The 12,931-nt window shown below is 48.0% G+C and overlaps 1 long non-coding RNA gene across 1 annotated transcript; it reads left to right on the top strand.

Moving 5' to 3' along the window:
- The first annotated feature begins 10,753 nt into the window (after nucleotides 1–10,753).
- Nucleotides 10,754–11,288, top strand: LOC310759227. Its single transcript, XR_014546274.1, has 2 exons — nucleotides 10,754–10,863; nucleotides 11,147–11,288. It is a non-coding gene; the product is annotated as an uncharacterized lncRNA (long non-coding RNA).
- Nucleotides 11,289–12,931: the final 1,643 nt, after the last annotated feature.

Here is a 12,931-nt window from a genome sequence, read left to right as displayed (position 1 = left end):
CTGCAATGGCGTCAGCCAAAGGCATTTTGCCGTCCAAGGCAAAGGACAAGATGGTGCCCGTGTGCTGATGCCTGCACAAATAGTGGCTGAAACTCAATTCCACACTGGTGAGAGCAATTAGGAGACCCCATTCCCACCCCCCAACAGAACTACAATTCACAGAATTCCCTGGGAAGAAGGATTTATTGTTAAACTGCTCTGGAAATGGTAGGTCTGTGTGAGTAACAGGGGTCTCCTAGAAATGCTTTGTTGCTGTTTAGTCGTTTAGTCGTGTCCGACTCTTTGTGACCCCATGGGCGAGAGCATGCCAGGCACTCCTGTCTTCCACTGCCTCCTGCAGTTTGCTCAAAGTCATGTTGGTAGCTTCGAAAACACTGTCCAACCATCTCGTCCTCTGTCGTCCCCTTCTCCTTGTGCCTTCAATCTTTCCCAACATCAGGGTCTTTTCCAGGGAGTCTTCTCTTCTCATGAGGTGGCCAAAGTATTGTAGCCTCACCTTCAGGATCTGTCCTTCCAGTGAGCACTCAGGGCTGATTTCCTTAAGAATGGAGAGGTTTCATCTTCTTGCAGTCCATGGGACTCTCAAGAGTCTCCTCCAGCACCATAATTCAAAAGCATCAATTCTTCAGCGATCAGCCTTCTTTATGGTCCAGCTCTCACTTCCATACATCACTACTGGGAAAACCATAGCTTTACTATATGGACCTTTGTTGGCTAATCATCACTCTTAATAAGCTTTCATTTCCCAGGATTCTTTGGGGCAATCTGTGACTTTTAAAAATGGTCTCTAATATAGGGGGCTGTTAAGGCCTTAGATCTATCAAAAAAAACCAACAACAACAAACCCTGTGAACACAGCCTTTGTCCAATGTGTTCATATTTACCGAGCCTGTCATGGTTTTCATACACCTCTGTCATATTCATGATGTCTTTCTATTTAAATATGTTTTTGCTGGTAGCCTTGCCAGCCATCCTAGCTGTCACCCTCCTTTTCACCTCTCCTCTTTCCTCAGGTCACGCTGACTTTTGGTTTCATGATGTGTCAAAAGAGCTATTTGCACATGCTGGGCTAGCTGTCAGTCACCCCCATGAAGCTGTGAACTATGTAAAGAATGTTATTGTGCACTAAGCAGCCTGGCAGGGCATGGGGCAGCTTTTCCATTAAAGAGAAATAAAGGGAGCTGCTTAGTAAGAATGGAAATTTTATATATATATTCCCATTGGTCTTGTTAAAAAAATAAATTGTGACATCTTTTCCACTGTTGGCTTCAGAACGCCACTATGCAATACAGGTCCCTCTAGGATTCCTCTTGCAAATATATTCTTATGCCTGTGGGTGGCAATTCCATCCTTTTAAGCTTTGGCAGAATTCCATCCCAGGTACATATATAGGAAATATCTACCTTTAGTCCAGCTTACACATGGTTATGCTTTAATAACCAGCTGCACAAATATAAGATGGGCTTGCCAGTGGTACATGTGAAAAGGTTTTAGGGGTCTTGGTGGACCACAAGCTTAACACAAGTCAACAGTGTGATGTGGCAGCAAAAAAAAGCTAATGCTATTCTAGCTGCATCAACAGAAGTGTAATGTCCAGATCAAGGGAAGTCAAAGTACTGCTCTATTCTGCCTTGGTCAGACCACATCTGGAGTACTGTGTCCTGTTCTGGGCCCCACAATCTAAGCAGGATATTGACAAGCTAGAACATGTGCAGAGGAAGGCAACCAAGATGATCAAGAATCTGGAAGCCAAGCCTTGTGAGGAACGGTTGAGGGAGCTGAGTATGCTTAGCCTGGAAAAGAGGAGACTGAGAGGAAATACGATAGCCATCTGCAAATATCTCAAGGGCTGACACATGGAAGAGGGAACAAGCTTGGTATCTCCTGCTCTGGAGGGCAGGACCTGAACCAATGGATTCAAGTTTCAAGAAAGGAGGTTCCAACTAAACATCAGGAAGAACTTTCTGACAGTAAGAGCTGTTCGACAGTGGAATGGACTCCATCAAGAGGTTACGGACTCTCCTTCCTTGGAGGTTTTTAAAGCAGAGGTTGGATGGCCATCTGTCATGGATGCTTTAGCTAAGATTTCTGCATTGCAGGGGGTTAGACTAGATGACTCTCGGGATCCCTTCCAACTCTACAATTCTATCATTCAAGGCTTGTCATCATCTTCATCATTACTATTAGCATTTATATCCCACCTTTCTCCTCAAAGAGCTGAAGGTGGCATACAGCACATCGTTCTCCCCCTCGTTATTATTATTTTTTAAATAATAATTTTCATTCGTTTTCAATTGCACTCCAACAATAGCCTCATTATAACAATGCCAAAGTAAGATGCATGGGGTATAAATAGTGAAATTATCATTATGGAATGGGACGTCCCTATTTTCAGTGGAGAAATGTTGGAGGGTATGTAAGATCAGAGACAAAATCTGTGGTATGAAAAGTTACCTAAATCAGAGCTGTTCTTGGAACTCTCTACTTAAAAACAGGGTAGGGGGAGGAATCTAAGGGAAGCAAAAAGGAAGGAAGGAAGGAAGGAAGGAAGGAAGGAAGGAAGGAAGGAAGGAAGGAAAGAAAGAAAGAAAGAAAGAAAGAAAGAAAGAAAGAAAGAAAGAAAGAAATTGAGAAAGAAAGAAATTGAAAAAGACTAGCAAAAATATATTTATAAGGGAGTGAGGCATTCTGCACATTCAGATTTGGTATTCAAACATGTGCTTCTGAGATCATGGATGTTGCCTTTGCTGACATCCCTGAATATCAATCTGTGTTGCTGAGGGGAATGCGAATGATGTCCAGTGTAGCATAAGAACAGGTCCTAGAACAGCTTCTTCTCTCAGATGCTCAGATTTGGCACTAGCCCAAGACCACAGTTCTGCTAACACAGCCGGAACATTAATATTCACACCATGTTCAATGCCTCTCAGCTAGAATGTGGTTTTTTTGTTTTTGAGTCTCTAGAATGCCAGAGAACGAAGGAGGCCTGGGAGGCTTCCAAGACGGTGCTATTTCCTCTTCTGAAAGAAGTGGAATCTCTCTTACTCGCTCGTGGATTAATGGTGACCTCTGCAGATGACTGTGTAATGACGGGAAATGCCCACCGAGAAAGGTACGCCTGCAGGAATAATTAGAGGCACCATCGCTGCGTAAGGACTTATGCAAGTATCTGCAATGAACAGGGGCTATATTGGGAGAGATACTGTTTGTGCACACTTTTCGTATTGCATCTCTTCATTTCTGCACCTAAAAAGGGGGGGGGGATGATAAAATATGAATAACTGGCATTTGAATCCAGGCAGACTTTGAAACTTCACCGGCAATGCATAACGAGAGGCAAAAGGTCAGTTGGGGGTCTTCCTTATCCCATCTCTAAAGCTATGTGCAATCGATGGGTAGGGGTGGTAGACGCAAGTTGGTTCACACCTACAGATGCCTCGCTTGATTTTTCAGTGTGTTGACCTCAGTAAATGGATGATGATTACAATGAACACACATCAGAGGAAGACCGGCTGTGCCCATGCCTATGTTCCCATATTAGGACTTCTGCCCATATAGCCATGTGTGTGGGATATTTTCATGGTAGGGACGCAGGAGGCGCTGTGGTGTAAACCACTGAGCCTCTTGGGGTTGCTGATTGGAAGGTCGGCGGTTTGAATCCCTGTGACAGGGTGAACTCTGCCCTAGTTCCAGCCAACCTAGCAGTTCGAAAGCATGCCAGTGCAAGTAGATAAATAGGAACCGCTGTGACAGGAACGTAAACGGCGTTTCCGTGCACTCTAGCACTCGTTACGGTCCTCTGTGTGCCAGTAGTGGTTTAGTTATGCTGGCCACATGACCCAGAAAACTGTCTGTGAACAAACGCCGGCTCCCTCGGCCTGAAAGTGAGACGAGCGCCGCAACCCCATAATCGCCTTTGACTGGACTTAACCGTCCAGGGGTCCTTTACCTTTCATGGTATATTTTCATCTCCCAAAGCAACTACTCTCTTCCGAACTTAAAAATGGAAAGCGTATTGCTGGTCGTCAACAAAAGAGGTTCAAAGACTCTCTCAAGTCAAATCTTAAAAAATGTAGTATAAACACCGACAACTGGGAAACACTGGCCTGTGAGCGCTCCAGTTGGAGAACAGCCTTTACCAAAGGTGTCATGGGCTTTGAAGATGCTCGAATTCAGGGCGAAAGGGAGAAAAGTGCTAAGAGGAAGGCAGCCTTGGCAAACCCTCACCATGATCAACCCTCACCCTGAAACCAGTGTCCCCACTGTGGAAGTACGTGTGGATCCAGAATTGGCCTCCACAGTCACTTACGGACTCACTGTTAAAACTGTGTTTATGGAAGACAATCTTACTCGGCTATGAGTGATTGCCAAAGAAGAAGGTGATATTTTCATGAATCTTGACCCTCTCTCCTCCCGAGTAAATGCCTGAAGAGGAACCACATGGGCAGGAATTGTCGGAAAATCAAGTGATGGACATGCATTGAACCAGCTCCTCATTTTCTTCCTAAGTCCTAATGACTCTGAGATGATACCTTTTGTTAAAAAAATATCAGTTCAGTTCATTATGTACATGTTAAGATTTGCAGCTCACTCCAGCCTTAATGTTCAAAACGGGTAATATATCACACATGCTCCTTATCTGATTCCTCTGAAGAGGTCCCTGGTAACTTATGCCACAATTACTCATGTTTTTTACTGATGAGAAAAGGCTGGTAAAGAGTAGCTGTTAAGTAGGGTGGGTTTGGGGGGTTGTTTTTTTTGAAAATTTGGGGGAAATTCTTTGAAACTTTCATGAGGAGAACACTATTGTAGAGACAGGGGCAGGTTTTTTTCCTTTTACTTATGTCCTAATGTCACCAACCACACTTGCGCAGGGGCAAGGTGTGTTTGAAGCCCAACATTTCCCCCCCAGATTACCCTGATTGTAATATTGTTCCCTGGCATTATGCGGCATGGCCGGCCCTACCATTAGGCAAAGGCAAACAACTGCCTCAGGTTGCAGAAGCTCCTAGCTATTGGAAGATAGATCTGTGTATCCCCGTGGCCCCTCGTAAACTAACTTCAGATACAGTGGAGCATGCTATTCCATTGCCAGTGTTGATGTCATATCCAACTACAAGTCAGTGTCAGCACATGGAATGGGAAGGAACTCCATCTTGTCCTTTGCCTTGGGCAGCAATCTGTCTCACACTGTTTCCTTTCAGGGGCATGGTGGACACTGGAGAGAGGTTCCACTGCTACCTTCTGCAACAGTAGAGCTAAAAATACGTTTTAAGGGATATTGACACCACTGCCAGCATAATGGCAAGCCTCTCACGAACCTTTTACATCCTTTCTCTCCTTCCCCTCAAATTGCCCCTGGTTTCACAGGCCCCAAATTTCACACGCTGTCAGGGGCTCAGGAGCAGGAGCACAGGGGAGAGAGGAAATGGAGAGCGAAGGGGAAGAATCCGAGGGCAGCGTAGGGGAGTATGACAGTGGCCCGAGAGATTCCATGAGCTTCTTGAGCGAATCGGAAGATTCCCAGAAGGGGGTGCCGACGGTCAGGGCAAGGGGGGTCCCAGGGGGGACGCACCAGAAACAAGGAGCCAGCGGGGAACCCCAAAGCAGCAGAGGGGGATCAGGACCAGTTTCCCCACCAGAGCGTAGTGGGGGGGAAGAGTCACATGTGTCAGGGCCAGCGTCTCCTCCAGCGGGGAGAGAAAGTGTGTCAGGGCTGACCACGCCTCCAACGGAGGGGAGGTCAGTTGCAGCTAGCCCCCCCCCCCCAGAGGGGGAAGCAGTGACAGCAGCAGTGAAACGGTCAGGAGGAAAGTTGCTGGCTGGGCACGCGCGCCAAGTTCAAATGTACAGGCGCGGGGGACAGCAGGAGACCCGGATGGGGAACCAGCTCCTAAAGCCCGCCGGAGGGAGGGGGAAGGCTCGGGGGATTCAGCGTCAGAAGAGTCTAGAAAGGGCGAGACCCCAACGGACAGGCGGAACCAGAGGCAGAAAGAACAGAGGAAGAGGTGGAGTAAGGCTAGAGTCTTAAACTGGTGTCTGGGGGGAGGAGACTCAGACGGAGCATCAGCGGTCTGAGAGTTGAGACGTAGAGCCGCACGCTGCGGCTCTGGAAGTGAAACTGAACTTCAATAAAGACTTTTGTACTTAACAACGAAGCAGCGTTGGTCCTTTGTGAGCTGGGACCTCGGGCGGCTCTGACACACGCGCACACAAAAATCTCCATAGGACGCCAATGGGACAGAGTCTGAGATACTCTTACAACAGAAAAAAGTAAATCACATTATTCCTGAGCAGAGGAAGCCTGACAGTTTATTTTGAGAGCCAAGCCCTTTTTATATGTGAACCACCCTGAGACCTCTGGGTATAGGGCATGGGTAGGCAAACTAAGGCCTGGGGGCCAGATCCGGCCCAATCGCCTTCTCAATCCAGCCTGCGGACGGTCCAGGAAAGACTCTCCTCCCTGGAAGGGAGGGGAGTGGTTGTGGGCGGGAGCCCGAGCCCCGCCTACCTCCCTCACCGGGCTGGCGCCGCCCCCGCCGGTGGGCAGCCAACCAGGTGACACCGGGGGGCGTTCCTTCAGCATACTATATGCTGCGGTGCCAGCCCCCTCCTCGGCCTCATTCACCATTCTCCCGTCGCGTTCGAAACGTTCAGCACCTTTTTGGACTGGGCCTTACGCTTTAGGACCAATGCCTTGGGGGTCACACATTATCTCGACGATTTTCTTTTCGTGGGAAAGCCCAACACTGGTGAATGTGCCTCCTTGCTTGGGGCCTTCTCAGCGCTGACCCAGGAGCTGGGTGTTCCCCTCGCAGCCGATAAGACTGAAGGCCCCGCTACATGCCTCACTTACCTGGGCATAGAATTAGACACAATCGCGCAGTCATCCAGACTCCCGAAGGATAAAATTGACGCCCTCACGGAGGTAATCCGAACTACCCTTATGCTGCGGAAGATCACCCTTAGGCAAATTCAATCCCTTCTGGGCCACTTCAATTTCGCTTGCAGAGTGGTTTCCCCCGGACGCCCCTTCTGCGCTCGACTGGCCAAGCTTTCAGTTGGGCTTAAACACCCGCACCACAGGGTTCGACTGCCCAAGTCAGTTAAAGCGGATTTAGACGTCTGGTTATCATTTCTGGGAAACTACAATGGGGTGTCCCTTTGGCAGGATGTCCTTAACCTGTCTTCGGATTTCCAGGTTCAGTCGGATGCAGCAGGGTCCCTGGGCTTTGGCGTGTACTTTAAGGGTCGATGGTGTGCTCAACGGTGGCCAGCCGGGTGGCGTGGGGAGGCCATCACCCGGGATCTCACTTTTCTTGAGTTTTTCCCGATAGTAGTTGCCGTTCATATCTGGACTGAGGAGTTTCGAGATCGCCGGGTGTGCTTCAGAACCGACAATCAAGCGGTGGTGAACATCCTGGCTAGGCAGTCCTCGCGATCTGCAAGGGTTTCCTCCCTTCTGCGGGCGTTCGTTCTCCGATGCCTTGAGTACAACATAATTTTTTCAGCCAAATTTGTTCAAGGGGTTAAGAACGATATAGCTGATGCTTTGTCTCGCTTTCAGATGTCCCGCTTCCGGTCGCTTGCCCCTGGAGCACAACTGTTGCCCGAACCCTTTCCGGAGCACCTGTGGAACATTGGAGACGCAAAGTGATCAAGGGAGTATTAGCGTCTGTCGCACCTTCCACCCTCAGGTCTTATAAGAAGGCCTGGTGCGACTTCCAGAGCTTCAGGTCTGGGGTATCGGGAATTTCACCTAGCGTGCCACCCACAACTGACGACGTGCTGCAATACCTTTCTCATCTAGATGATTTAGGCCGTGCCCCCAAAACATTGAAGATACATGTAGCCGCCATCAGCTTCTTCGCCAAAGCCACGTTCTCCTCTGATCCGTGCAGTGATTTCCTGGTCCGCAGGGCCGTCGAGGGTTGGGGCAGGTTGCGACCCCCGAGGGCCGAGGGCCGTAAGCCGATCTCTTATGGGTTACTATCTCAGATCCGTACAAAGCTTAGGTTAATTTGTTGGACCAAGTTCGAGGCCCGCCTCTTTTCCGCGGCGTATGCCATCGCCTTTTTTGGCACATTAAGAGTGGGCGAAGTTGTGGTCGAGGTTACCGGTAGTGGGGCTACGCGCGGTCTCCTTATGGAAGACGTGCAGTTGTCCGAGTCAGGTATGACGGTACGGATACGTCAATCCAAAACGGATCAGGCCGGTAGGGGTGTCTTGGTTAAACTGACAGCGTCTGCGCAACGGGGCCCATGCCCGGTCAAGGATACTAGACGATACCTCTGCCTAAGGCCACCCGGCCCGGGTCCGCTCCTGGTGCATGCGGACGGGTCTCCTTTACTGAGGCATCAGTTCACGAGGGTACTCCGCAAAGCCATTGACAGCTGCGGTCTACCTTCACAGGATTACGCTGCACACTCATTCAGGATTGGCGCTGCTACAACGGCGGCGCGGTTGGGTCTGCCGGCTGACAGGATCAAGGAAATGGGCCGGTGGAGATCCAACGCTTATAAGGGTTATATTCGCTAGCATGCGCTCTTCTATGCTACCCTACTCACTGGTTTTCTCTTTCCTTTCATTCCCAGCTGTCTTCGGGAGAAGTGTGTGGATCTGCGGCCATAGCATAGTCCATTGGGCCCGCGTCCGGGCGGTCAGCTCCGGCCTCAAGGCTAATCTTGGTTTGCCACCGGGAGTTCGAGTTTCCTGGTTTTCGAGACGAGGCATGCGTTGGGAGGAACTCATGCCTTTGCTGGTGCAGAAAGTAGCCACGTTCGGTTCCCCCGATGCCCTTATCATTCAGCTTGGGGAGAACGACCTGGTTGACAAAGGAAGTGCGGATGTGTCGTGGCACATAAAGAGAGACTTGGATGCGATTGCTGCCTTGTGCCCCAGGACTACGGTGTTCTGGTCTTCCTTCCTGAAGAGGCTGGTTTGGCGCGGTGCGCATAGCTGTATGGCCATGGAAAAAACCAGGAAACTCGTAAATCGGGCGGTGGCCCGTTGGGTGCGCTTCATGTATGGCCGAGTCATTTATCATGACCGTATCCGGATTGGTGACCAAGCCTTATACCGGAATGATGGTGTGCATTTATCAGACCTGGGGAATGACATTTGGTTAGATAGCGTAATCAGGAGCATTTGGGATTGGTTGCAGCCGTGAAGGTATTGGCGGCGAGCCTCTTGGGCTCGGGTGGCGGTTAGGCATTGGAAATATGTGTTGTGGTGTAGAAGAGCTAGGTGTGGCCATCGCCTATGCCTTCAATATGTTGGGTATTCCGTTAAAGGAATCCGGCGGTCGTGTGTTCCGTCCGATGCCTGCTTGGCGGGAGGCCATGGCACGACCCTCGGTGACGTCAGGGGAGAGCCTATAGTTGGATGAGCATCAACAGGCTCCACCTACTGGTGAATAAACCCATCCGTTTTAGACATCCAATGCCTAAGCCAATACCTTTTCACTGCTGTAATCAATAAAGTTGTGGCCTTTTCTTGCCCATTAACCTTATATCTCGTGTCCTTTGTGTATTCATTTCACATCGCGGGGGTCGGGTCCTCGAACCACAAAGACTCTCCTCCCTGGAAGGGAGGGGAGTGGTTGTGGGCGGGAGCCCGAGCCCCGCCTACCTCCCTCACCGGGCTGGCGCCGCCCCCGCCGGTGGGCAGCCAACCAGGTGACACCGGGGGGCGTTCCTTCAGCATACTATATGCTGCGGTGCCAGCCCCCTCCTCGGCCTCATTCACCATTCTCCCGTCGCGAGTCACCCACCCTCCACTCCCTTTAGCTTAGGGCCTCAAAATCTCTTTGGCCTTGCTATGGACCTTAGGTTGGTCGCCCTGGTTGCCCGGGGGGCCTGGTAGGAATTTTTCCATTTGGCATTAGGCTTTTTGGTTTTTTCGCCTACCTCGTAGCAATCGTCACAACTTTCGTGGTATTGGTGGGTAGGTTAGGCATTGGAAATATGTGTTGTGGTGTAGAAGAGCTAGGTGTGGCCATCGCCTATGCCTTCAATATGTTGGGTATTCCGTTAAAGGAATCCGGCGGTCGTGTGTTCCGTCCGATGCCTGCTTGGCGGGAGGCCATGGCACGACCCTCGGTGACGTCAGGGGAGAGCCTATAGTTGGATGAGCATCAACAGGCTCCACCTACTGGTGAATAAACCCATCCGTTTTAGACATCCAATGCCTAAGCCAATACCTTTTCACTGCTGTAATCAATAAAGTTGTGGCCTTTTCTTGCCCATTAACCTTATATCTCGTGTCCTTTGTGTATTCATTTCACATCGCGGGGGTCGGGTCCTCGAACCACAATCAGCGTGTTTTTACATGAGTAGAATGTGTCCTTTCATTTAAAATGCATCTCTGGGTTCTTTGTGGGGCCTGCCTGGTGTTTTTACATGAGTAGAATGTGTGCTTTTATTTAAAATGCATCTCAGGGTTATTTGTAGGGCATAGGAATTTGTTCATTATTTTTTTCAAGATATAGTCCACCCCCCCACAAGGTCTGAGGGACAATGGATCAGCCCCCTGCTGAAAAAGTTTGCTGACCCCTGGTATAGGGCATTTTATAAATTTTAATTTTAATAATAATAATAATGTGTGACCCATATGTATAATGAACACATTTGAGGGAGCGGGCTGTACACCCCCTGCAAGGCTTCACAATGTATGTGCAATGCTGCCTGTTAAGTATATGCAACTTAACACAGAGAGGACTGTTCTCTATATGTTCTGGAACCGTGGGAAATTAAGAGTTCCGGAATACACAGAGAAACATCCTCTGCAGCAGAATAATGAGTGCATACACAAGATGAAGAGAGTCTGCCATTGTAATGGTGGCTCCCTAAGTGTGTGGATAAGGTATGAAAAAGCCTGGGGCAGGGTTTTGCAACTTCTATAAGTCCGAAAGCCATATTCCCTTCTGGATGTAAGGCAGCACCAGTGAGGGGCGTACCTGGAGGATAAAGGGTGTGGCTTAGGGAGAGTTTTGATGGGCTGATAGAGATGAGGGTTACCCATTGCTACAATTTGCTAAGAAGCAAGACAATTCTCTGCAGCCTTCATTAACATTCAGATCTGTGCAGACCAATTAGAGGGTTATGATCTAAACATTGATTATTCCCTCCTTTCTTTTTCTCACCAGCAATCCCAACAATGGATATGTGTCACCAGATGAACTCCACCTAATGATATGATTTGTCATATAATGATCTGTGATTGATGTTATAGGGATATCCTGCCCGCCACCTCGAATAAATAAATCTGACATTAGGCTCTTAGCGTAAGTCATGGATTTGCTTTCTTCATTTATTTTAAGAAATATTGAGTTGTGTTGAGAAATATACACAGAGAGAGAAACTAACCAAAACAAATACTCTTAAAGTACGCAGATTTGAAAATTAATTTTGGATATAAATAAAAGATGGAGATGGAATACCCCTCAACTGTCCTGATTAAATTGGGACATCCCATTTTGGGTGGGGGGCGCTCTCGCATGAGAGCATGGTGTCCCAAAACACGAGAGATCGCAGCACCCAAAAAGGCGCAATGCATCTTGTACCTCCTAAATGTTGTCAGAAGGTTCTAGAGGCAACAAGTGTCAAAATTCATTGAAGATGCATATTCTGAGAGAAAATAGCTTTAGAAATCTGCAGTTTTTAGAGAAGATACGATACAGTGGTACCTTAGTTCTCAAACTTAATCCGTTCCGGAAGTCTGTGCCAAAACCAAAGCGTTCCAAAACTAAGGCACTCTCCCATAGAAAGCAATGCAAAATGGATTCATCCATTGCAGACTTTTAAAAACAACCCCTAAAACAGCAATATAACATGAATTTTACTATCTAACGAGACCATTGATCCATAAAATGAAAGCAATAAACAATGTACTACAGTCACACCAGTCACACAATCAATCCATTAGTAGCTGAACTGGGTTCCACACTGTCACAAAAACAAAACAAAAATAGCCACAAAAACAAAAACGCAAAATAAATAGCAAAAACCGACAGACCTCGGCGCAACACTCAAAACGGAAGCATGGCACTCAAAACGGAGCACGTTCAGCTTCCAAAAAAAGTTCACAAACTAGAACACTTCTGGGTTTGCAGTGTTTGAGTTCCAAGTTGTTTGAGAACCAAGGCGTTTGAGAACCAAAATACCACTGTATATAAAAAAAAATGCACATTTTAACATGCATATAAATGTGAACTGTCACACACATAACAGTCACGGCAGACTAATGTGGAACTGATACAGGACAGACATTATGGGTAATTGCTCCAAAACATGACACATACTGTATATAGATTGACTCACCCAGCCCTGCTCTAAGCACTGCTATTGGGCCACCAAACCACAGTTTCTATTTTCTGTCAGCCAATGTCATCGCAGGAATTGAACTTCTACAGAGAACTGCCCTCTCCCTAGTCTCCTGGCTAATGGCCGATCTATCTAAAGTTTCCTAAAGGGGTTTTCACAAGGTGTTCAATGGTTTTGCAACAGCCTTGGAGGTCAATGAGTAGCTCTCCGCACAAACGTCTGCTTGTTTATCAGGTGATACATTTTGTTGGTTATTGATTTGACTCAGCTGCTTTTTATCACCCGGCAGAAATGCTGCACTGACATCAATAAGAGAAGAAGATGGGGGGAGGGGATGAAAAAAAATAAACACACATTATTGACTTCTACAGAAACAGGGTTTAGCCTTTGCATTAGCACTGCAGCATTTGATAATTGTGAATGAAGACGTCTCACTTTTGTGTGTCTGGATAACAGGAATGGAATTCTTCTGACCTGATGCCCTGAAACTACCAAAGAGAGCAAAATTCATTGCTTGTGAAAGTGGGTTGCTCCAGAACATTAAGACAAAAATTAGGCTGCACCAAAATGCTGTGGTTACTCCTGCTGTAAAGAGGAATAGACAGAAC

This window comes from Podarcis filfolensis (assembly GCF_964270895.1).
Source record: "Podarcis filfolensis genome assembly, chromosome: 3".
NCBI classification, from domain to species: Eukaryota; Metazoa; Chordata; class Lepidosauria; order Squamata; family Lacertidae; genus Podarcis; species Podarcis filfolensis.
Note: the sequence above shows the minus strand (reverse complement) of the source record. Positions and strands in the feature narration are given on the sequence as shown.